Source organism: Oryctolagus cuniculus, chromosome 16, assembly GCF_964237555.1.
Source record: "Oryctolagus cuniculus chromosome 16, mOryCun1.1, whole genome shotgun sequence".
Classification (NCBI taxonomy): domain Eukaryota; kingdom Metazoa; phylum Chordata; class Mammalia; order Lagomorpha; family Leporidae; genus Oryctolagus; species Oryctolagus cuniculus.
This window is the reverse complement of record NC_091447.1, coordinates 50,638,566-50,661,917: the sequence shown is the minus strand read 5'-3', so window position 1 is coordinate 50,661,917 and position 23,352 is coordinate 50,638,566. Positions and strand designations below refer to the sequence as shown.

Here is a 23,352-nt window from a genome sequence, read left to right as displayed (position 1 = left end):
GGGAGCATTGGGAACACAAAGACTACAGAGACAGCCTTGCACTGGCTTTGACTTGTGCTGGGGAGTGACCAGTGTCACCTGTGCCAGGTCTGAGCAGTGCGCTCTAGGAGCCGGCTCACGGTGCTGCCCTGGCTCCCACGTCTCTGCGTGGAGATTGGGATGCCTCAGACAGCGGGTGCCACTTCCCTGTGGAATGATGGCGGAGCACAAGCTGTCTCGTGATGGATGTACAACACGTGCACCACTCACAGCGTGTTGTTCTAAGCCACACAGATGTTGGGCTCATTTGTTACCACAGTACAGCTTGGTCTAGCGTCACTGATTGAACGGTGCAACAGAAAGTGCCCAGAAGAAAAAGATGTAGAGAAAACAGTACGCCAGAGTTGATGGCCACAGCGGCTCAGCCAAGCCATGCCTGCTATAGACAGAACTGATTTCATGCCCTGTCTCCCTTGGCAAAGTAGGAATTCCAGACACCAGCAGCCACAACTGGGGCAGAAGTCATTTTCTGAGTAAAAGCTAGTGTTCTCTGAATACAAAAGGAAGGGAAAAAATGCAAAACTATTGGAGTAAACAGTTTAATTTACTATAATCTCACAACAATCTGGTCATGGTGCTTTAGAATTATGAAGAATAAGTAAGCAAATAACCAATTAACTGAGAAGCGCATTATCTGGAGAAGTTCACTGTTTACTTGGAGTGATTTTCCACTATCTGTTCTAGCAAGTGTGATCACATCAGCTGGGTAGTTAATCAACCAAAACGTAACTCCAAAGACTCTAAAGCATCTCAAAATGTAAACTGAGACATATCTGTCTGTCTTGGTGGGCATTTGCTTCAGCAGTTAAGACCACCACATTGCGCATCAGAGTGCCTTGATTCAGGCCCTGCTCTGCTTCTGATCCAGTTTCCTTCCAGTGAGCACCCTGGGGGCATCACGGTGATCCGTCAAGTACATGGATCCCTGTCACCAAGTGGGAGACCAGAGCAGGGTTCTCGACTCGGCTTTGGCTCTGCTAAGCCCTGACTGTTGTGTGCATTTGGGGAGGGAACCAGCAAAAGGAAGATCCCTCTGCGTTTCTCTCTGCTGCTCTCCCTTTCAAATGAATATAAATAAATAAATATATATATATACATACACACACATATTTTTTACAAAAGAGGATGCCATTTGTAAAAAGGGAAAAAGCTACATGTAAATATTAAACTGTCAGTTTTCTGAATAGATATGAATGTACAAGTGTAGATGACTGGGCTAGAGAAAACTTGAAATATTTCCTCCAATATCTGCAAGTTTTGGAACCCAGGTTTTATTAATAACACCACCATCACAGAAGATACGAAAGTCCACATAATTCTTATACTCCTGGGCTCAACAACAATAGGCAGGGTTTTGAGCTCTGGTTTTGAAACAGCAGCTACAACAATTATGTCATAAAATCATAGGATAGAAACACTTAATAAAAAGTGGTCTAATTAGCTCTGCTAAAATTGACCTTTCAATAATTTGTATTCTTAAACAATTATGTAAGCAAATCTTTGGTGACTTAAATCTTTCATGCTTGACCATCTCAATAATAAAGAATCCAGAGGCAGTTCATCAATGCAGTCCTGCTCTTTTTCTAAATAGCCAGATTTAGCAGACGTTTCAATAGGCTTCTGGTGAAGAAATTTTTCATGAAATATTATGCACAAATATATTATAATTATACTCAAATGCTTAACCTGGCTCCTACATCTTATATTAAGACATTTGATGCTATGTAATTTTTAAGCACACTTTTACCCACAATCTGATTATTTATTTTAAATATATGCATTGGATGAAATTATAGGGAATGCTCTCTCTCAGATTTTGTGGTATTTTTGTATTACCAATACCTTTTTCTTTTCATTTTTGCAATTTCGTCTCCTTTTCCTCCAACTTCATTTTCTTTCCTTATTCACTAAAAGAAGCCCTCCCTGTTTTCAGAATAAATTTTTTGATCGTCTTCTAATTTTTCATTTTAATATGAGAGCTGTTAACTGAAATAAAGTCGCTAAAATTAAAGATTCCTGCCTTAATTTACATATGCCATTCTGCACTTTTAATATCACTGTAATCAAAACCAAAATAAATACTGATATAAGGAGCTATCTAGAGATAAGTCAGCTAATATCATGAAAATATAATAACTTAAGATCCTTAAACTGAAATAAGGACTTATTGCCCAACACATAGAATGGATATACACAAATAAAAATTCACTAACTACAAACATAGCAAAAACTCCTTTGTTTTTGAATTATACAGAGTGCATTGCCATTCTATCAAGTCATCAATTAGCACGACAAAAGAGGTGCTGTAAAGCTATATATTATGCTTGGAGAGAGAGAGAGAGAGAAAGAGAGAGAGAGAGGGAGGGAGGGAGAGAGAGAGTATGACAGGAGAGAGGGAGAGAGAGAATATGACAGGAGAGAGGGAGAGGAAGGAGGGAGAAGCAGGCAGAGTTACCATTCAGGAGCTCCTGTGCGTCTTCTTTCCTATTGTTTTCTGATGAATTTTCACAAAGAATCTTTAATCTTCCAGAGTCACATTCTTTGACTTCACTTTCAAACTATAATCCAGAGGTGGAGAATGTCGCACAAAGCTAGCGGGCAGACGAAGGCAAGGGCCGGGCCGGGTGCTGGGGTGCCCTCCACCAGGCCGATTGCACTCTGCAGGCTCTGCAGTTTGTCAAAACCCTTTTTGCTGCCTCACATTTTCTAAAAATGGAAAAGGTGAAGCTCTCACAAGTAGCAGGCGCCAAACAAACCAGCATGCCCGGCCCCAGCTCGCAACACCAGCGAGAACTGTGTTTTCACACATCAGGAAATTCTACGAGGCGCTGGGAGCCGTCCACTACCAGGACGCCTCCATTTGAATGAGACCTGCAGCTCCCGGGCTTTGGAAACTCCCTCCATCCCTCCCCCGGGCTGCGCTTGTCCAGAGAGGCATTCGTCACATGTCGCCTTCGGGGACTTTTAGACCAAAGCAGAATACATGTGGATTCTGGGTCACGGATGGGGACTGTTAATACAGTGAACCTGTGTCTGGCCGCTGACTGTACTGCCTCTTCACTTAATTTTTGGTTTTCCCTCTGCGTTCTCTAGAGATAGAGGGCTGCCTGTAGAAGATTAAATATGGACCATGGGAGAGCGAGGCAGGAAGGTAGGGATCCTGACAGCACCTGCGGCCGGGCTCACTCAGCGGGAGCCCTCCCTCTCTGGAGCTGTGGAGGTAACAGGCTCTCACCCTTCCCTTTTTCTTTAAGGACAGCTTTATCATAGGCCAGCTTCATTCCTCCAGTTTTAGCTTATGCTTCATGAGATTGCTCTTTAAGCATCGCAGGGTCTTCAGCTTACACACATTAGCAGCACACAGAATCCTCCCGTTTCAGAGGCACTGTCGTGCATTGCTCCTAGAGCCTGCCTCTGCTTTTCAAAAATTCGCAGTACATTTCACACTCACTCGACTTGACTATGCCTTGTCTCAACAGATTTCATCAGTTACTGTGCTCACTGAGTCGCCAATAAATTATTTAACTGAAGTAACTGCTCTCTGATGGACAGCATTTCTAAGGACAAACTGCATGGAAATGCAACTACTCCAGGCAGGCCTGAAGCGGCAAAGTTGGATCAAGAATGACTGGTTTCTAAATAAGCTTTGAAAGAAATGTGTTTCAGAAGATATACTTGCTCCTTGAAACTCAATTTATCATGAGATATTTGCACCAGAAAAGGAAAACCATAAATGATGAAATAAACAAAACAATGACTAAAAAAAAAGTTGTCAGTCAAATACAGTTTCAGGTCATGTCTCCGCCTCTTTTTTTCATTCACTAAAATAAGTGAGTAACTCTTAGGCAGTTGGTATACAATTGATGGTTTTTAAAAACAGAATATTTATTTAAATATTGAAATACAGACTACAAAATATCAATACTAAAGTAGTTAAATGCTGAAAAAAATAAAAATATGGGGACAGGTGTTTGGTGGTGACTTAGATGCGGCTTGGCACAGCCACAGCCCATATGAGAGTGTGTGGACTTGTTTCCTGGCTCTCCGGCAGGTGCACACTGGGAGGCAGTAGGTCATGGCTGAGGCGCTGGGATCCTTGTCATCTTGTGGGAGACCTGAAGTGAGCTCCAGCCTCTCAACGTGAGCCTGGCCCAGCTCTGGCTACTGGGGGCATCTGGAGAGTGAACCAGTGGACAGAGGCTCTCTGTGTCTGTCTCTTTCTCCCTGCTGTTCAAATATTTTTAATTAAAAATGAACATGTATTTTCATATTTAATGCCATAATTACTTTTTAAAACTTATTTATTGGGGCCAGCACTGTGGCATAGCGGGTAAAGCCACTGCCTACAGTGCCGGCATCCCATATAGGTGCTGGTTCGAGACCCGGCTGCTCCACTTCCAATCCAGCTCTCTGCTATGGACTGGGAAAGCAGTGGAAGATGGCCCTACTGCTTGGGTCACTGTACCTGCTTGGGAGACCAGGAAGCTCCTGGCTCCTGGCTTCAGATAGACCCAGCTCCGGCCATTGTGGCCATCTGGGTAGTGACCAGCGGATGGAAGACCTCTCTGTTTTTCTCTCTTCTCTCACTGCCTCTCCTTCTCTCTCTGTGTAACTCTTTCAAATAAATATTTTTAAAAAACTTTATTTATCTATTTAATTATTTGAAGAGCAGAGAGAGAGAGAGAGTGAACATCCGCCATATACTCTGCAAATGCTCACAACAGCCAGAGCTGGGCTGGGCTGGGCTGAATCCAAGAACCAGGAACTCGCCAGGATCTCCTATGTGGGGGCAGAAACGCAGCCCTTGAGCCGTCACCGCTTCCTCTCTGTTACATTAGCAGGAAGCTGGGATTGGGAATGCACTCAAACCCAGGTACCCCAAATGGAATGCTGGCGTCCCAAGTGGCATTTTAATTGCTATGTCAAATGCCTGGACCTCTGATTTAACCAAATATTAATACCAAATTGATAATCACCAATTAATTGTTAACAAGGATACATAGTCACAATTTCAAAACAGTTTAAGAAAATCATTAAAATTTCATTAAGTATTTATAAATGTGCACATACATCTTTCTTCCTTTTATATGCACTACAGTAAGTAGAACAGAGCAAAGGGACCGTTTGGCAAAATGATTTTCACGTACGACTGCATTGGTCAATCACAGTTTTATACAGCCACTTCACAATGTCACTTGAGTGGTAAGGAACAGTCCCACCAGATCCAGACATCAGCTACACTAACCACTACACCTCAAACCACGACATCAGCGCTACACTGCTCTAATACATGTGTGTCAGTAACTATTTATGCATGTATTCACCAGATGACGCAAATAAATATGGCTGAAGAAGTCATTAATCTTAATGTCAAGGCACTGATAGTCTCTTAATCTACCCCATGGATGCGGTGAGCAGGGTATTTATCAAACTTCACCCACTGAGGCCAAATGCCAGAGGAACAGCAGCTACTGTTGCTGGGCACGTGCTGTCACTCAGGGTTGGTTCAAAGCACTTGACGTCTGTTGGCTCTTTTAATTCTTACAGCATTTTGGGCAGTTAGTGATTTTTAAATTGGTTTATAGGTAAGAAAAGAAAATCTCATTGCTTGGATTCAAAGCTTCATTCCATAAGACTCAATGGTCAACCTTTGTCAAGGGGCCTCAACTCTGGCCTCTGTTTCCTTGTGTGCAAAGTGAAGGAAATCCTAACAGTGCACCCTTTGTGAGGCTAAGCAATCTTTAAATAAACATTAGGGGTGGGTGTTTGGCCTAATGGTTAAGAAACTGGTTATGATATCTGCATCTTACAACAATGAGCCTGGGTTTGATTGCTTGGTCTGGCTCCCAATCCCAGATGCCTGCTAATGTGTTCCCTGGAAAGCAACAGGTGATGACTCATGTGGTTGGGTCCCTGCCTAGATGGCGTTCACAGCTCCTAGTTGTGGCCAGGCCCAGCCCAACTATTGTGGGCATTTGGGGAGTGAACCAGTGGATGGTAGGCCTGCACGTCCGTCCATCTCTCTCTTTCATTTTGTTTCTCAAAATATCAGCAAATATTGAACATGAGTCATTGCATAATAAATAGTAAGTATTAATAAGACAAAACCCTCTGATGCTCTCTGAATATTAGCTGCCAATAGACTGACATTAAATTGTGCATTTTTCTCTATACTGTAATATTTATGTCAATCAAAGACATCAAGACTCAAAGGAGGACTAGGCTCCTTCTTCAAAATATGCAATTCACTGTGCTATGGGAAGTTTGCTAATGTTCATTTGAGCAAAGCTCTTAATCTACATGGTCTTGGCAGCGGTCACGACGCTCTCACACATGCCATGTATGACAGACAGACCCCCTTCTGCTGAAGTAGAACATAAGTACTATTCACCACTTACAAAGAAAACATTTCTCTGATGAGAAGAAATCATGTCATTTCTTGAGTGATGGCTCACAAGGGGGTACTTGCAGCACGCAATGAGTAAAAAGTAAACGTGGGGATAAAAGGAGACAGAGCCCTGTAGAAATAGCACCCACAAGAAACACTTCCATACTTCCACACTAAGCATGACCCCATCTTACAATGAACTACAGTTCTTTAAAAAATGAAGAGCTTACCCTCTGATTCTATTCTGTCATAAATCATATGGACAGATGTGCGCCTTAGTCACGCATCATGGTTGATTACCGTCACTCAAGGTTTATGCAATGCAGGCTAAGGATTTTATTTTTTAATTTAAAATTTAATTTCTTTGGTATTACAAAAAATAGAAAGCAATATCTTGTAATTTTTTCTTTGTTATAGCACATCTGCCCAATAAAAAAATTTATGACAAATATATGTATTTAAATGTGGCTTTAAAATCAGTAAAAATCTGTTCTCTCCCAGTCTTTGAATGTGGCTTAAAATAAAGTCTCTTAAGGTTTTTAAATATGTATTACATTCCATAGCTATTTTAATTAATGGCAAAATAACACAATGTCAAAGTGTGTAAATAAATAAAATATGGAGAACTGGGTTTACAAGTTCAATGGCTGAACCAACTTACGTTCCTGGCACCTGAGTCAAGGATTTCTTAATTACAGAGTGTATGCAGACCTCTGCAATATTGCTGAGAGCAGCAGCCTGACCTGGGTGGGTGGGACAGCTTCCTAGGGTGGTCTCTGACAAAAGCAAACTCTACAGGACGACGGTAACCTACTGGCGTTTCCAATCAACCCGTGTTCATTAGTGCACGTCAGCACTGGTACACAGAAGAGATTAACATGAGATTACTCAGTATTTCCATTAGACAGAGTTCAGATTTGACATTGGTCATGGATATAAAGTTAATGCTGAATTGGTTTCGGAATTCAAACCCTTATAGTTATCTGCCAGCTCCAATGAATGAACAAAAACAAGATTGTTGTAGAGCAAAAAGAAAAGAACATATGGTTGAAACAAAGCAAATGCTGTTTTTGGCTGGTAGATACAGATACATAAAAAAAGTGATGATTATATGTACATTGACAATTTTATTTCACCAAACTAGAATTATAGGAAAATGCATAATTTTTTATCTTTAAAAAGAAGAGTCAAAATAATTTCTGAATTTCTTTTTTTTGAGAGATTGAAATTCATGATGAAGTGTGTGGTCTTAAAGTCATTTTCTATCATGAAAATTAAAGTACATATCAAAATATGTTCAGCTAAATAGACTACAAAATAAAGGCAAAAATTGTTGGGAAAATTCACATGTGACCTAACACCAATATAGCTATCAGTCACAAAGATGACTTCATTGTTTCAACATTCCACAGGTATTTATTGATAGATAAAATGTACATGGAATGTGTGGTGTGGTAGAAACATCTAGTTGACACGATACCAACCTCTTCCCTAAAAGAGTTTATAGTCAAGAAGAAAGAAAAAGTGATACTCTTTACATAATAAAGAGCGCAAACACTAGTGTTACTGCTAAAATAATAAATTCTACATATGCAATAATTTTTATTTGCTTTTACTTTAAGAGTGGTCCTATAACAAAGGAGAACGGACGTCTACCCATGCATCTGTTTACCCACCTGTCTGTGTTAAAGAGTATTTAGGTTGTGTCAACTGTGCAGCAGGCAGAGTTCTAAGCTTTGGAGTTAGGCATGCTCAAGCCAAGTCCCTGCCCTTATGAAACTCATATTCCAGAAAGAAGAGAGGATCAATAAATATATCAAAATATGATTAAGATAAAAAAACCTACAAAAGTCAGGGAAAGGAGAGAAAGCACTGGCAGGTTCTGTTTTACGTAGGAAGGTCAGGGAGAGCTTCCTTAATGAGGGCATTTGCAAAATGATCCAAATAAAAGCAAAAAGTCGGGCGCAGAATATCTGAATATGAGGAAGAAGAGACTGCAAGTGCACAGGTGGCGGTGTCCCGGGGTTAGCAAGGAGGACTGCGAGACCGCGGTGGCCTGAGCCGGGGCATGCAGGGAGACGAGGTCAGAGGATGAGGGAGGCCGCTACAAGGACCTTGTTAGACCTTTAAGGAACGGGCGGCCGATGGGGAGCCTCAGAAGTGATGGAAGGCTTTGAGCAGTAGAGTGATGTGAAACGGTCCGCTTCATTTTGAATTTATTTAAAAACATATTTAAATGGCAAATAAAGACAAAACATGCTCAAGGTGTACAACGTGACGATTTGCTACTCACATATGTTGTGTAAGAATTTTTGTAGTCAAATCCGTGACTGCATTCCTCACCACCCATGCTTTCTCATCACCACCACCACTGCTCATCTTGCCAGTGAACATTTGCACATTCTGATCAGATTGGCTCATTTCCGCCACCCCCATCCCTTGTGGTCACTGTCCTAGTCTCTGGTCCTTTGAGTTTGCCATTTTTGAGATTCCGCAGAACTTGTTTCTGTCTGGCTGTTTCAATTAGCACAATGTCCTCCAAGTTCATCCATGTTGTCACAAATGGCCAGATGCCTGATTTACGGCTGAACACCACTGCCTTGTGAGCTGACCTATTTTCAAAGGACCACCTTGGCAACTCGGCGGAGGAGATGAATTACACAGCTGTTCCCACAGGTCAGGCAGAGGAAAGGCATTGGTCGCCTGTGCAAGGGCATTCGCTGTGACCTTAAATGGGACATCCCACCACATTCTAAACTGGCCAATTCTATCATTCAAAGAGAAACATACCATAAGGCAAGGTTGTGTTTTATAACCAAAACCAACAATTTTCTTGATTTTTTTTGACTCATTCTGGGTTTAAGACTTATAAGCAAAACTCATGGACAAACCAGTTTTACTCCATAGTTAGTGAATTAGAAATAGAGTGGCTCATTTTTATTTTTTATGGTTTACTAGTGCTAAAGAAGAACTTATAAAGAAGTACTTATTAAATATTTTAAATGTGTGTTTATTTGGTTTCATACCATTATGTTAAAAATGTTTTCTTTTAAATTAAAAAAGACATGCTATCCTTTTGTTAAGAATAGTTTCAGAGCTGTTATGAGCACAACATCATAGACCCATGTTTAAAAGATCAGGTGACAAAGAAAACAAATCCTGGCAAGGATGTGGAAGAAAGGGAGCCCTTGCATACTGTTGGCGGGAGGACGTCAGCTATGCAGCTACGGAGAACAATAGAATGAACAATTAAACTAGCCTGCCCAAGAGATATCTGCTCCTCCATGTTTACCGTAGCAGTATTCACAACAGTTAGGGAGAAGAAGCAATGGATATGTTCAGCTGCTGATGAGCGGATAAACAACATGTGGTAGATTTACACACTAAAATACCACCGAGCCATAACAAAGCATGACGTCCTGCCATTTGCAAGAGTTGGGGTGGAACTGGAGATCGGTATGTGACGTGAAATAAGCACATGGGAAGACAGTTACTGCATGATCTCATCCACACGTGGAATCCAAACAGAGGTGATCTCACAGGAGTTACAAGTGTCATGGCGGTTACCAGGGCTGAGCAGGGAAGGAGGGTGGATAGGGAAAAGCTGCTCAACAGACACTGAGTTATAGTTAGACAGGAGTCGGAAGTTCTGGGTTCTAGTGTATGGGAGGGTCCCTATAGTAAATGCGTATTTCTCCATTAAGACTTTGTATGTTTTCATACAGTGAAGTCTTGTTTTTCCACCATAAAGAAATGTTAAAGGTTTGAGGAAACAAATACATTTACTCTGATGTAGACACTACACAAGTATACTCATATCAAATATCACTTGGTATTCCCTATATAGTACAATTTTATGTGCTTGTTAAAAATGTTTCAAAAATTGAAAAAATCATCTATTCATTAAAAATAAAATGATCAGTAGTCTGAAATCTGAAAAATCTACCAATGAGTTGATCTCTACACTTAATAGATGTAAAATATTTCCAGGGAGGTGAATGTTGACATATGAGATGATTCCAATAATACACATAAACTCACTTAATCCAGGCCCTTACGTATGTTCAAGTACAACAGGAAGCAAGTAGTCGTTTTTAAGTGAAACAGTCAGGTAACACTTCATGTGAAATATCATCATGACAAGGAGAGGAAGAAAAGATCCTAGAATGATATGAGACGGTGAAACCGAGAACTGGAGAAAGAAAAACAGGTAGGCAAAGGTTGTGGAAAAATACCAAAACCTTGCTACATGCTAAGCAGTATACCAGGACCTTTCACAGAGAGTCTAGGTATTAACAAAGAGTGTGTGAAATTCATAGCAGAGAAACTATGAGAACATGTTAAAATATTCTTGAAATTTGTAAGGTCTTTTATAATAATTTGATTAGGAGATACTCTGCAAATTTGTACAATTACTATTTGTACATTATAATTATTTTTTAGGGATGAGTTTAAGTTCCAAAGTAGATTTATTTTGCTAGCTCTATGTTTATAACTTTCACCACTGCTAGCTAATGGAGAGAAAGTGGCATTTGCTCACAGATTGCAAGCCTAAAAGCCTTCAAATGCAGCATATGTCAATACAGAAATCATTGCTGGGATATAGTCTTTTTGATGAATGGACAACACTCAGACTTTATTTTTTTCTACTTCTTGTTCTTTTTAGGCTTGATTTTTTTAGCCTGAGATAAAATTCAGACAAGGATTAGTGGGAAAAATGTAGTATTCACATACATTTACCACAAAATAAATAAAACACAAGGATCATTTTTTGAACTCATTGGAATGATAGCTGATAGATTACAGTTCTGAGTATATGAATTATATCTTTTTGTATGGGCGGCTCCATTTATCTTAAAGTAGTCTATTTTTATTGGCTTGTATATAAATTCCCTTTGTATAAGTAAGGGAGTTTATAATTTACACAGAAGTAAAAGTGCCAGCCTCATCTTCAGGAGTATTCTCAGAAACCAGACATCCAGACATGAATTGATGAATGAAAATTAGAAGTCACTGAGGGTGGTTACTTTTATGGCAACCAACATGGAAAAAAAATAATCTGGCGTCCTCATCTTCACTTTTCCAAAAGCTCATTTGTGCTATCACAAGAGTTTGGTAACCATAAATAAACATTAATGATCCTTTGAACACCATGTCCTAGAGAAGCTTCTGACTCAAAATAAATGTTTAGTTCTTGGAAGAAAGAGAGAGATGGGGTGAAAGAAAAGAGAAAGGACAGAGGAAAGAGGAAAAGACAGAGTAAAGAGATCATTATCAGAAGACACATGAGAAGGTTTCCATCCTTAAGAAACTACAATATTGCTTCCTGACTAGTGTGTCATTCCAAAAGGCTTGCTCTTTAGATTATATCTTCGTGTTTCTCCTTGTGCCTTCACACGGGGCCTTTGTCCCCTTGGCATAAATTAATGTCCTACACTGCAATAACTTTGTCATTACTTTTCTGGCAAATTTAGGGCTTGTACCTGTTGGTTTAAGCAATGAGTCCCACTGTACCCTTCACCCAAAGCCAGTGATTTGAGGTCAGACATAACAATCAATATCAGATGCCCTATATTCTTACCTAATGATTAAAGATAAAAGCATAATCAAAACAGATTCTGGCAGGAAGTAACATAAGCAAAAGAAAAGCAAACCCAGTTATATTCAATTCCTTTTAAGGCATCCCTGGCTCATATCGAACAGGAATAAGTGGTTCTGGTGTATGTGCCCCGTTGCTTATTCTTGTGGTTGGACAATTAAAAATGTATATGGGACAAGGTCATAGTCAAAGTGGAAGTTCTCTCCTCTCTCTCCTCTCTTCAGAGAAAGGTACCTCCTTCTTTGATGGCCCATTCTTTCCACTGGGATCTCACTCACAGAGATCTTTCATTTAGTTTTTTTTTTTTTTTTTTTTTTTTTTTTTTTTTTTTTTTTTGCAAGAGTATCTTGGCCTTCCATGCCTGAAATACTCTCATGGGCTTTTTCGCCAGATCCGAATGCGTTAAGGGCTGATTCTGAGGCCAGAGTGCTGTTTAGGACATCTGCCATTCTATGAGTCTGTTGTGTATCTCGCTTCCCATGTTGGATGGTTCTCTCCCTTTTCTATCAGCTAGTATTAGCAGACACTAGTCTTGTTTATGTGATCCCTTTGACTCTTAATCCTATCATTATGATCAATTATGAACTGAAACTGATCACGTTGACTAGTGAGATGGCATTGGTACATGCCACCTTGATGAGATTGAATTGGAGTCCCCTGGCACGTTTCTATGACCTTGTCTAAATAAGGTCGGAGTTGGCAGACTCAAAAGGCTTTCATAGCCTTGGCAACTCATGACAAGAGCCTCGGGTAATTACTGACGCCATAAATAAGTGTCAATTGTTAAATCAACAACAGGAGTCACTGTGCACTTACTCCCCATGTAGGATCTCTGTCCTTAATGTGTTGTACTATGTGAATTAATGATATAACTAGTACTCAAACAGTACTTCATACTTTCTGTTTCTGTGTGGGTACAAACTATTGAAATCTTTACTTAGTATATACTAAGTTGATCTGTATATAAAGGTAATGGAAATTGAATCTTGATGTGAATGGGATGGGAGAGGGCGTGGGAGATGGGAGGGTTGTGGGTGGGAGGGAGGTTATGGGGGGGGGAAGCTGCTATAATCCAAAAGTTGTACTTTGGAAATTTATATTTATTAAATAAAAGTTTGAAAAAAGTATATGGGAAGGCACCTGGTGCAGGGGTTAGATGCCTCTTTGTAGGCCTGCATATTGGGGTATTTGGGTTTGAGTACCAACTCTGTTTCCCATTATAGGTTCCTGCTAATTTGCGCTCTGGTGGCAGAGGTAATGAGGGCTCAATTATTTAGCTCATTGCGACCCACATGGGAGACCTGGATTGAGTTCCTGGCTCCTGGCTTCAGCATGATCCAACCCTGGATGTTGTAGGCACTTAGGGAATAAAGCAGTGGATGGGAGATATGTCCTTCTTGGTGTCTGAGTCCTGGCTGTGTTCCCAGTTCCAGTTTCCTGCTAATGTGCACCTGGGAAGCAACAGATAATGGTACAAGTAGTTGGGTACCTGCCATCCGCTGGGAGATACGGATGGGGTTCCCAGCTCCTGTTTTGGCCTAGTCCAGCCTTAGTTGTTGTGGGCATTTGTGGGGTAAAACAGCAGATATGAGATAGAGGTTCTCTCTCTCTGTTTCTTCTCCCTTTCAAATAAGTACAATAAATTTTTAAAAGATTAAAATTGTGCCTATGTAACAATTAAGGAGCCTAATATTAAAACTTTAAAACAATTGAAGAAACTGATGAAGAAAATATAAACATCATAAATATGTAAGTAGTAAGATCTAATGATTTTTAACACTTTCAGTGGAGACAATCGGTTTAGGTAAATAGCATAGGTAAACATTTTGAAGATACACATGACAGAGTTTTTAAGGTAGTTAAGTGGGAAGAGATCTATACATTCTTCTTGTATTGTTATAGAAAGGATATTATCTAACTTGCTTTCCCTAACCACTCAGAATAATTATCAGCCCACTGATTTTCTACTTGCTACCATTTTTCTTTCCTATGGTACACAGGGTATGGTGGTGTTAATTTTGATTTATTGTCTACACAGTTGAGTGATTATTTTACAATTTTACAAGCACATTTTTTTTTACAATTCATCCATAAAGCTCATGCTCACACCTACAATATTCTTCCTCTACACTCTAATAAGAGGGGTTTGGATTGCATAAAAACCAAAGATGATGAAAAGTGTAGATAGGTATATTCACTATTGGGGCAGTGTGTCTATGGGTTACAGGGGGTACTTCTGGCCTGCAGGCCCATGTAAGGCCTGCAAAATCATTTGGTCAGGCTCTGTCCAGGCAACCAGGACTCAAAATTCAATAGTCTGTAGCTGGTAATTTTTAAGTTGATCATTTCCTATGGCCCATGAATGAATGCTAATATGAGTACCCAAATGGCCTCTGGCATCAAGAATGTTGCCCACCCTACTCTTTGACATTCATATCCAAGGGTATTTAACCCAGGTATCCAAAACATATGCCAGTGATTCTGTGTCAGGGAAAGGATGGACAGCATCATGCTATTGGGATCTGTACCCCAAGTCAGTATGCCAGGCTTTGCATTTGGCCACCATGACATTTGTAGATATCTATAGACTGGAGATTCAAGTAGTCGATGCCTGTGACATAATTTCTTTGAATTATTGATTGCTTTGCTGAATAATCTCCAAATCCCACTTTGCAGTAATTTAGATTGAAGCCCGAGAAGACATCAGAAACTGTAGGGAACAAAAAAAAAGAAAAAAAAAAACACCACCTATCTAAGATGATTAAGAAATTTGCCAGGGGTATTTGGAAGAATTTTTTTGGCTTCCCTCCAAAGTTCTTTTAGCTTGAAATCAGGGCTTAATATTTTATGGGCAGAGATTTCTACCTTAGACAAAGTCTGTTGAGTTCTTGCTTTTAATCGCAGCCCACAATTTTATAATAAATTTTAAAAAGAAAGGGTCTGGGGACTCTAGTTATATGGGCAGTTTTAAATTCACTTAATTTTCCAGCTAAGTTTTCAGTGCTCCTTATCTCAATGTATTGAACTTGTTCTTTTTAACTAGCGGCTCACAGTTTTATATGCTTCCAACTAATCATTGTTCATTATATCAGGGGAGTCAGATTTCTGACCGGTTTGATGTCATCGTGTACGTACAGGACATCCACAGGTGCCTGGAAGGCTGCAAAGGAAGAGAAGGAAAACAGCCAAGGTTAAAGTTTCACAGATCCAGATGTGGCTGCTGCTGCTGTTGCTGCTGGGAAAAAAAATGGTAGAACTTGGCATTGCAGCACCACAGCTGGCAAGCAGGAAGAGAGAACACAGCCTGTGTGCGTGTGTGCACGCGTTTTTCGTGGCCGAAACAGGAGAAAGGGAAGGAAGGGACGTCCAGTCTGATGAAATAAAATGAGAATGTGGACGGGAGCCTGTTCAACCCCACTGGCAAAGAGGTGTTTCCCTGTTGTTAATGAAATGTTCCACCACGTTGGGAATAAAAACACTTTGCCGAAGTGAACGGACACAATTAAAAACACGTGCTTTCATCTGAGCTCATTCACAAGGCGTCACAGGCGGGACCCAGTTGGCTTCCTTGTTTTTACTGTGACTCAGCCATAGAGGCACCTTTGGAGTGCATTTCCATAAAGGATCCACAGACTTGCGTAGGTCAGTGATCCAGGCAATATCCTAATATCCATTGACTCACGGTGGATAGGTCCCATCAGGATATTACAAATGTACCCAAATTTTATGTTCCAATGACTCATTTGCAGAAAAAAATATTAAATTGGCTGCACATTAAAAATGCGATCAATGTGATTGTAAATAATTATAGATTACTGTTCATGGCAATGCAATCTGTCTCTTTTTTTCTTTGCTACACCCATCATTAGACACTCTACTGATTAAAAGAGACATTCTCAATTCCATCTAGGACATTCTGGACAGTAATCTGCAGAAGTCAAAGTCCACCAGGCCTAGCTTGACCATAGAGGTATTAGATCCCAGGACAAATGGCAAGTCCTCATTAAATTGAAGTTCACAATTAAAACCAGAGAAATTAAAACTGCCTTAATAGGAAGAAATTAATTGTTCCTTGACTTTCCAGTGAGAGTTCAGTTTAACAGTAAAAAAGAATATGTTAGACTGTAATGCCATCAATCTAAGGCACTAAGCTGACCTCTATATATTTGATTTGTGTTTCATATAAAAAATTGTGGAGGGGCCCTTGCTGTGGCATAGTGGGTGAAGACACCATCTGCAGTGCTGGCATCCCACATGGGCGACTGTTCGAGTCCCGGCTGCTCCACATCCTATCCATCTCTCTGCTGTGGTCTGGGTAAAAGATGCATCCATGTGAGAGACCTGGAAGAGGCTCCTGGCTTTGGATCGGCCCAGCTCTGGCTATTATGGCTGTTAGGGGAATGAACCAGCAAATGTAAGACTTCTCTCTCTCTCTCTGCCTCTGCCTCTCTGTAACTCTGCCTTTCAAATAAATAAAATCTTTAAAACTGTAAAAGGAAAAATGCTTTATATAATCAATCTTTATTTATTATTACTCCTTAATATTTATGAGTCTTGAATATATTAAAACATAAATTTGCTATACCCAAATATATTGTTTTTATGTGTCTCTACTCACTACTAGCACTTTATCTACGTAATGACTTACATTCTAGGTTTATGAATCTACATTATGTAGCATAAGAGAAAGAATGCAATCACGTTTATATATAAAAAAGCCATGATTCACATTTAGACTGGTGTCTTGATAACTGTGCAGGACTCCATCTAGGAAGTCACTTGATCAGTCCTTCCTCTGCTTTCCTTACTTTTTGTGACTAAAAGCTGGCCTTGACAGAGCACTTCTTATAGGAAATGAGAGAAAACATCAATAGTAAGCATGTGTGCCGCTTATTCATTTAGTCATAGCTTGTCAAACTGCAATCTTCCAAAACTCTCAGTGGAAGCCCTGTCAAGAGTCTCACCACAGTCACGTTAGAGACCCTCCTGGACCTGCGCAAATGCAGCATCTGACTTCCCTCAGCTTGTAGGACACAGCACCGGGAGCTGCTGCCACGGGCTGAGTTCACCCCCACACCTTAGCTGGAGAGAGGTGGTGCTTGCCGTTCCCTACGCGCCCCTCACACTCGCTATTCACCTCTGTGCCATGATTCACAGCGCTCACACAAGACTGCAAACAGCACCAGGAGGCGTGGTAGGGGTTTTTATTTAATAGAAAGTTACGAAAGAATGCTCACTAAGTATGTCCTAATTTCAAACTCTTCCACTTGCCGTGATATGCTGACCCTACAGACAAACGTTCAGATGAAGACACATAGAGCTCCAAGGTCAGCAAGCCAGAAGAATGCCTGGTAAGTGTGCTGGTCCCGACATGTTTTGAAGAAAGTGAATTTTCAGACCTTGAGCCTCTGAACAGTGGCGCTTTTCTCATTGCTTCCAGTTTGGGACTTTCATCCTGGACACGTGCTGCACACACACAGTGATGAAGCACCTGCTATGATTTAAAGGAATCTAAGTCGCAGGGCATCAGGGATGTTATATTTAGACTTTGAGGGGACATGAGACATGATTTTCAAAGTTCCCATATGAGATGGTGCTCCATTGCCAGACACCTCAGCTCAAGGCACTGAGAAGAAGAGGTGTGATGACTGCTTTTGGCTTGTGTTCCTTTCAGGATTTCACAGGCTGTGATACAAATCCAAGATCCACCAAGTGGGGGCTGGTGCCATGGTGCAGGGGGTTAAGCAGCCACCGGCAGAGCCCATACTGGAGTGCCTTTGAGTTCTTGTTGCTCTGCTTCTGATCCAGCACCTGGGAAGGCAGAGGAGGATGGCTCAAGTACTTGGTTACCCGCTACCATGTGCAAGACCAGAGTGGAGTTCCTAACCCCTGGCTCTTGGCTTCAGCCTGGCCCAGTCTGGTCCATTGTGGGCATTTGGGGAATGAACCAGCGGATGGGAGATTTCTCCCCCCACCCCATCTCTCCATCTCTCTTTGATGGTGCTCTTCAAATAAATAAGGGAAATAAATCTTTTTTTGAAAAATCATCTACCAAGTGAACTAGAAACAAGGGGAAATATCCACAAACATCTTTTCTTCCCATTGACTAAACACCAAAAGTTTCTTTCAAAAAGTTAACTAAAACTCAGTAAATTATCAAAGATTGATTAAAAACACATCACTGTCACTTTAAGTTCTTTCTACATGATTCCAAATGTCTTGAATGATTTTTAGAGGATGCAAAATACTTATAAGTATTACTTTTGTAAATGTATTAATTTATTTTATGTTGATAAGGATTTCAGTATAATACTTTTATTGTTTTAAAATTAACTGTACAGAAAATCTAATTTATTTTTCACCTGGGTTGAGGCTTTATGGGTGAGAAATTTTCTACAAAATGATTCTATTTAGAATTTGTAACAAAATAAGTAATAGAATAATAGGGGCAGGTATTGTGATGTAGCAGGTTAAGCTGCCAATGCGGATGCCCCCATCCCACACTGAAAAGTCCATTCAAGTCCCAGTTACTCTGCTTCCGATCCAGCTCCCTGCTGAAGTGCATGGGAAGCAACGGATGATGGAGCAAGTGCTTGAGTCCCCGCCTCTCACATGGGAGACCCAGATGGAGTTTCTGGCTCTGGGCTCCAGTTTGATCCAGTTTGATCCAGCCCTGGCTATTGTGGGCATTTGGAGAGTAGAGGGGAGATCTCCTTCTTTCTCTCTGCCTCTCCTCTCTTTCTTTCAAATAAATAAATAAATAAATAATCTTTTAAAATAATACAAATAAAAATAATTGACAAGCAATTACACAATAATAAATGGCCTATAAAATAAAATTGTCCTATTTTGCTAAAAATCGTTCTACAATCTATTTCCAGTTTCTAATGTTTTACATACATTCATATTCCCTGTCTTAAAGGCTCTTATTTTCTTCTGGACACACACTCACCCTTAAATCTTTAATTATTTGAAATATTTGGACCTATTTTATAGACAAGTGAGATGGAGAGGAGAAACTCTCTATATTACTAGGTTTTCCGGTAAGTCTTTCCCTTCTCCCTCTTAATTTATCATGAATATATTGTATATAATTTAAATTGATATTGATACAAGTGTGGGCCACTTTTATAATATAAAGTGTGTGAGTTTTGTCTTTCTTCCTCTGATCTCCTGTATGTCTATTTTCTCATTGAGAGTTTATTCACTGCTGACACAGATATTTTTGCATTGGCAAATACAGGGCATAGTCATGGAAGGCAATGACTCATGAGGTCAACAGTGTGACTGATGGATGTGTGTGTGTGTGAGAGAGAGACAGAGATGGATCTATCCAGCTATCTAACTTTCTTCCAATCTATCAATCATATATACAATGTGTTCAATCCTTGCTGGAAAGTAAAATTTGTGATGCACGTTTTCTTTGGGGATTTAGCCATATTACCTTTAAATGACAGACATTTTTGTGCTATGGAGACATGCATTTAGACAAAGAAACTAGAGTTGACAATAAGCATGTATACATCACACCAAATGATGGCTATCCTGATTACTGTTTTATTTATTTATTTATTTATTTACTGGCATCTCAAATATCAGAAATAGTCCAAAGCAACACTGTCTAATGCACTATCATGTGGAACACATATTTCATTTTAAACTTCCTGGAAGTCTAATATTAAAATTTTTTTAAAAAAATTAAAGGGCAGAATTAATAAGATGTTGTATTTCATCTGATATAGCAAAATTATTATTTCAACCTATAATTATATAAAAATGATTGAGACATTTTACATTTTTTTTCCTGTGAAGCCTTTGAAATCTGTATTTCTCACCTTGGACTAGTGCCATCCATGAACTTGTTGCCATGTGGCTACTGTTTGTCCATCCATGGCTAGCACAGGTCTATGGGGGCAGTAAAAATCTAGTAACAGCATGATGTTCTTAAGAAATATCAGAACATCTTCTTCCTAGATACCATAGTTAGGGGAGTATAAGGAGACAACTGTCACATTTGAACACCACAATGACTATAGAAACAAACCCTATATGAGTGCAATTAAGGGGAAACTTTAAAACAGAGGGGGTAATTAAGTAGAAAATGTGTAGTGAAACCCACACAAAAAAATGTTGGATGGAAAGATCCTTTTCCAAACAGAAGAACACCAAGCATAAAAGGAAAGGGGAGGGGCGGAAACCGCATAGGCAAAAATTACCATATTTACTGAAAAGAAGTCCAGTTTGGCTCTGGAAAACGTCGTCTTTTCCCCGCTAGAGAGAATGGCCACACGCCAATAGATACAGGCCTAAAATAGAGTATATACCATGGTAACTATAGTGATGAGTACATGGAACTAAAAAAAGCTGGTCTTGGGTGAGCAGATGTTCAGTCAAAGCCAAGAACGAAAGCCTGAGCTGCGTTTCCCAACCTCCACTTCGTCTACGTACAGTAGGACAGTGTTCTGCAGCCTGTGGGAGAAAGTGCCCCAGGACAAGGGAGCAGCAGGCCAGGGATGCTGGGTTACAGCCACGCAAACCTGGGGCTTCATTAGAGAGATTTCCAGAGAAACTTCCCCAAAGAGGGTTAGGAAAGGATGATGAGGACTTCCATTATTCCTGCACACACACAGTTCACTTGGTGTGATTGGCATCCTGTAACTTGGGTTGTTTGATAAGACCACAAAACACATCAAATAGTCCAAGGTACAGTTTGTCCAATGTATGTACCATTTCAATTTCCTTCAGAAAATCTAAACCATTTTTTTTGAAGAATAGTAGCTAACATTACACCAACAACTTCCCCAGACTTTAAATTCTCCTCACTACAGAAGTGGCTCGGTGCTGTGGTTAGGAAGAAGGAGTAGTGTTCATGCAAACCAGGCCATCTTGGACAAGTCACATAAACTTAAGAATCAGTGAACTCAACTGCAAAATGGGATTAAATTGTACCGCTTCAGAGCATTGATATGTAGATTAACGTAAAGAGGAGAAAAATGCCCGGCACATAATTGAAAATAATACATTTTAGTTATTTTTTAATACCAAATTCAGAAAGTTGTTTTATGCAATATGCCAATGAATCCCAAAATATCTGGCAAGAAAAATACTGAAGTTATGTTTTATCGTGCTGTGTGCACTTTTATTAATGTATGTGTGACATACACACAAGCACAAAATACCTCAGATATCCATGTGCACATAAAGATTTTCCATCCTTCAAAGCAGATGTCTTAGAGGACAATAAAGAAGCCATACTCAAAGATGACAGGTAGTCTTCCTCTTGCCTTCCAAAATTCCCTTTGTCCCACAATCCACTGTGTACCAGCACTCCCATTACGCACTCAGCTGGCAGTGCTCCAAAATGCAACCCAGGCAGTGGACGATGAGGGCGTCCACGCAGCCTTGGGTCGTTATTAGCTTCAGGGGAAAGTTCACAGAGGAATGGATTCAAACTCAATTTAACATGAAAAGGCTTTCCAAGGAATGACCATTGTGTTAGGGTCTCAATGAAGCAAGCTCACATTCTTGATCACTGGAAACTCCTTGATAAAGACCTGCATGCTTTGTGCAGGTGGGATGTGAAGCCACTTCTCCCTGCACTTGGTGTAGGGGAGAGTCCTGGCACATGTTCTTCTTTACCTCACGGAGCCCCGAAGCACTCTCAAAGAAAGAGCAGAAATGTACAAATGGCTGAGCAAGTACTGTTGCTAAACAATGACCTTCAGGAAGCGCTGGTATCCGGAGGAGGAGATTTCAAGCAGAAGTGAAATGATGAACCCCACCAGTCAGAGCTAAGGAATTTTATCAGGAGGGCCTAAGAAAACTTATACTAAATGTTTAACAAAAGCTTTGCTCACAAAGATGTTCATCACAATGTCACATGTGTATACACACACAAACGCCTACGTTTCTATGTGAGTATGTGTGTGCATATGTAAGAGGGAACTTCAAAAAGTGTATGGGAAGTAGAATTAAAAGATAAGCTTACTGTGGTGCAGTTTTTTTATAATACACATTTTCCATGGATTTTAAAGACCCTTTTTATTCATGGTCTTCAAAATTTTTGCACCAAAATAAACTTATCTTTTAAACCCATTTTCTCTAAACTTTGTAAAGTACCCACATATATGCATATAAATATATAGTAGACAAAAATGTTCTAAATGTTCCAAAGTAGGCAAATGGATATGAAATAGGTGAGAATTACGTGTTTGCATACCACAAATGAGAAAAAGATATGTGTTATGCTAACTGGAGTATCACAAACGTGTGTTCCTCTGTTGATTTAAACTGTAACCGGGAGTTAGTATTGGGTTCAGCGGCTGAGTGGTTGGCACAGCTCATGCCTACTGCCAGGTTCCAGTCCAGCTCCGCTCCACTCTGATTGTGCTACCTGCTAATGCACACCCTGGCAGGCAGCAGGTGATGGCTCAAGTACTTGGGTCTCTGCTACCAACGTGAGGAACAGACTGAGTTCTGGGCTCCTGGCTTTGACCTAGTCCAGCACTGACTGCTGCAGGCATCTTGGGGAGGGACTCAGTGGACTGAGGGTCTTTCTGCCTTTGAAGGTAAATGAAAATAAATAAAAGCTAAAAACTTAAACTGTAATCGAGATTGAAGGAAGAAGTTGAACCATAAATTATATAATACTTTAGCAATACATCTTCCTCATATTTTCATATAATGCTTCTCTTACTCTCTTGCATTAAAATGTAATTGGTTATTAAAATAATAATATTAGGGGTCAACACTGTGGCACAACAGGTAAAGCTTCCGCCTGCGATGCTGGCATCTCATATGGGCACCGGTTCATGTCCTGACTGCTGCACTTCCAATCCAGCTCCCTGCTAATGGCCTGGGAAAGCAGTGGAAGGTGCCCAGGCGTTTGGGCCCCTGCACCTGTGTGGAAGACCTGAATGAGGCTCCTGACTCCTGACTTTGGCCTGGCCTGGCCCTGGTCATTGCTTCCATTCGGTGAGTAAACCACCAGATGGAAGATTTCTCTCTCTCCCCTCTCCCCCCTCTCTCTCTCTCCCTCTGTGTCTGTACCTCTGACTTTCAAATAAAAAAAAAAAAAAACAAATCTTAATAACAATTAAATATTTTTTTTGACAGGCAGAGTGGACAGTGAGAGAGAGAGACAGAGAGAAAGGTCTTCCTTTTGCCGTTGGTTCACCCTCCAACGGCTGCTGCAGCCGGCGCACCGCGCTGATCCAATGGCAGGAGCCAGGTATTTATCCTGGTCTCCCATGGGGTGCAGGGCCCAAGCACTTGGACCATCCTCCACTGCACTCCCTGGCCACAGCAGAGAGCTGGCCTGGAAGAG

General features: G+C 40.5%; 1 protein-coding gene across 2 annotated transcripts in view; it reads right to left on the bottom strand.

Moving 5' to 3' along the window:
- Positions 1 to 23,352, bottom strand: part of SEMA3A (semaphorin 3A) — a 482,660-nt gene that overhangs the window by 322,622 nt on the left and 136,686 nt on the right. Inside the window, exon 1 of one of the 2 annotated variants that reach the window (XM_051853018.2) lies at positions 2,495 to 2,827. The exons of the other annotated variant lie outside the window; for it this stretch is intronic. The gene's annotated coding sequence lies outside the window, so the exon portion shown is untranslated. Of the gene's footprint in view, positions 1 to 2,494; positions 2,828 to 23,352 lie in introns of those variants that run through there. 2 annotated transcript variants of the gene reach the window in all.